Here is a 3803-nt window from a genome sequence, read left to right as displayed (position 1 = left end):
CGGGTATGGACGGCCAGCGAAAACGATGCACGAGAAAGAATTGACAGGCGACATGAAAAGAGACCCGCATGCATGAAAGCTCAATGATGATGTCTCCGAACCGAGCTAGTAGAGGATTACTTCAGACTTATACTCCTACACAGACATAGTACTAACTAATAACGTGCTGGCTGTCAGCTTCATCGCGTGCACGGGTCGTTGATCTAACAATCCACACGGCTGGGCAGTGGGCACCAACATATAATTAGCCAACAAGTTAAATTTTCAAGCTTATTGTCGTCGTACTACTACTATCCAAAATTGGTCTGTTTCTCACGCCTCAAGCTTGTCTTCTCTTAATGGAAACATGCTGACACACGGTCACCAAGGGGAAGAAAAAAGACAGCAGCTCAAGCTTCAAGCACGTCACAGTTGGTCGTCATCCCTAGCTCGACGAAGAGTACTTGGTTGATCATTTTCTTTATTTTAGAATACTCGATAATACAATGCACACTTTACACTTTACAGCTTGTTGATCATCGGAGCTAAAGCTGACAGATAAGCCTACGATTTGTGGAAATTCTAGTTTTGTGTAATGGTCATGCTTTTAGGTTCTGTGAATTTCTTAGGGCCATCTGGCGGAATGGCGGTACAGCCAGTACTCTCAGACCTCGGCCCAGTTCAATTGCATTACTATTACCGCAGTACAACGGACGCAATGGAGCCTAGAGCACAATATTAATGGCCCTGTTCGTTTGATCGTTTCTGTGACTTATAAGCCGGCTGATGCTGTTTTGTTGTAGAAGAAAAACACTGTATCATGGCTGATAAGCATGGCAGATACGATCAAATGAACAGGGTGATTATTGGGCCGTATTTTCGCCATCCATAGCACACACGCATTTTTGGCACATCCAACCATTTTCTTTTCATTTCTTCTATTTTTGTTTTTTCCATGGTAACGTGATCTCTTTTTTATTTTATCTTATTTTTACTTTCCTTTGTATTTCTATTCTACTTTTGTTTATTCAAATACATTTTCATCCTTCAACTTGATTTTATTTCTTTTATTTTTTCTCTACTCATGGACTAGAATATATTCTCTTAAGATAGGGATATATTATTCTACTGAACTGGATTATACTTTTCTCACGAACTAAAATATTATTTTCTTTGCTTTCTGTTTCCTTGCACTCCTAGAACCAAATACTTTTCTCCTAACCATGGAATATTATTTTCATGAACCAAAATTTTTAATATATTCATTTTTTCATTTATTTTACTTTCTACTCATGGACTAGAATATTCTATTGACCTAGAATATATATCATTCACGTGAACCTGAAGTATTATTTTCCTCAAAACATAATATTGTTCTGTTGAGTATTTTTTTTTCTTTATGAATACAATATTGTTTTCATGAACATGGACTACCATTCTCCTAGACCTGGAATAATGTTGTTTACTAATTTGGAATGTTGTTACACTCCAAATAGTTAGGTATGAGGGTATACATATCCCCAATTGGACATTATGAATAGGGCCTGCCTCGGAGTGACCACCAAATAACTAGTTGATGGAGAAATCCGGTGCCCTACTCCTCGCTAACTAGTTGTTGTTGACCGTTGCTCCATAACTCCGGTGGTTTGTCTAGTGCACCACCGAAAAATCTGGTGCTTAGTCCAAAGCTCTCTGGAATGCACCTCATAATAACTTCAGTGCCTTCACTAGAGAGCTCTGGTGCTCTCTTCTGTTCTCTGCCACGTGTGTATCAGCTTTGTTACATAGCTCCAATGCACACCAGAAGTATATCATGCATCTTTCTTTTCTTCTGTCTAAACTCCATTCACCGGATAACTCCAGTGACCACCCAAAAGCAACTCAGGACTTATAGTACAACCACGAGGACTATATGGCTCTGGTATGGTCTTAGTACTCTGAACTACTCTAGCTTATTAATGATTATGGAAAGGCGCAAAAGGAGGTGCCTTGCTGAGTATGACTCGACTTTCTATAATTGTGTGTGGTGCTGTGATTGTGTGTGCCATTTTGGTAGGTGAGTAACCATATTTACTGGGTAAACCTAAAACCTCGTGGCTACCAACTTGTTAGAGGAACTTTGGAATAGATCGTAGTAAAATCCTGTCGACTCACCTTGGAAGTGTTTCATAGGCTAGTTACCTTCGGCAAATGGGGATCACGACTCATGGCTAAAGTTGTACACACTCTACAAAGTTATTGAGACTGATATATCAGTCGTGCTCTCTGTCATGAGCAGTCAGGATTCATTTTATTAGCTGATTTTACCATGGATGGTTTGGCTTGCTGCAATCTCTAATTACTTACACTTTGGGGTTTAAGCATAACTCAATTACTCATGTCTAAAAGAATAAAACGTGACCAACTAAAAGTGCTTACCACAATACAACCATGTTTAGCCTTTTGAGCCTTGTATAAACTCGTGTTATACTTTTTGATCATGGTGAGCTCACGCTTGCTTAAATTCAAGAAAATCCTGAATGAGGGTACCAAATGGTGGATGTAGTGAGTTTTCTAAGAAGTACCAGGAGTGTTAGGCATATGCTCCCCAATCAACCATTCCTGTGAAGAATGGAAGCCATAAGACAAGATTCAGAATCGTTTTTGTTGTGTTGTGTTAAGATGTATAATTGTTAATATAAATATTTTTACGCTATCCATTACCATTATTTCTGGTAAATTTCCATATTTAACGCTACATGTGTATCGTGGACATCCTGGTCATACATGCAGTTAGGGCACACATATTTGGCACTATATGCTTGGTTTCCTTCGGAAAACTGGGTGCAATAATACTGGAGTACTCTTCAAAGGCAGGAGCACTACATGAATCATTTTCAATCATCACAAAACCTATTTGTAATTTTCTTGGTTTTGAGGCTTAACATTATTGTTGTCTTCCTGGTTGGACAGAGCAATCGGTATATTAATAGGGCTTTCTTCATCTATGAAGTTTTCAAGAGAGTTGACTGTTTGGTCTTGAATTGGTTGTTCCTCTTCCTGTAATAGGACTATTGGAAGCCCATGCAAATGGTAGTGATGGTTGACGTTATTATGAGCTGTCTGACATTGTTAACACAAGTCATTATTAACTTATCAAATTAAAGTGATAGGTCGAAAGTTCGTTACTGACTTGAAGGGTACAAAGAGATAAGTGATGCGGGTCTTCTTCGTGAGGACGAGCCACCACTTTTTCTGTGTCACTAGGTGGGTTTTCACAGTGTATACTTGAACATGGTGATCTTACTTTGCTATTAAAAAGATGGAGCACAAGTACAATATTTGATTAGTCACCGTATATATGTGTTCTAGCTTGTAGAGACTGTTAGAAATTGCGTAAATAAACGAGCCACCCTTCTCAATAGATGGTGACTAATTTTTTAGAGTTATATATATATATATATATATATATATATATATATATATATATATATATATATATATATATATATATATATATATATATATATATATATATATATATATATATATAACTCTAAAAAATTAGTCACCATCTATTGAGAAGGGTGGCTCGTTTATTTACGCAATTTCTAACAGTCTCGTGTGTATATATATATATATATATATATATATATATATATATATATATAACTCTAAAAAATTAGTCACCATCTATTGAGAAGGGTGGCTCGTTTATTTACGCAATTTCTAACAGTCTCTACAAGCTAGAACACATCAGCTCAAATGACATGCATATACCACAATATGAAGCTAATGGATACATGAAAAGTACAAAAAAGAACTACGAGAGGGTCAGCTACTAG

Source organism: Miscanthus floridulus, chromosome 2 (assembly GCF_019320115.1).
Source record: "Miscanthus floridulus cultivar M001 chromosome 2, ASM1932011v1, whole genome shotgun sequence".
Lineage (NCBI taxonomy): Eukaryota > Viridiplantae > Streptophyta > Magnoliopsida > Poales > Poaceae > Miscanthus > Miscanthus floridulus.
The sequence above is the reverse complement of the archived record's forward strand: the minus strand, read 5'-3'. Positions refer to the sequence as shown.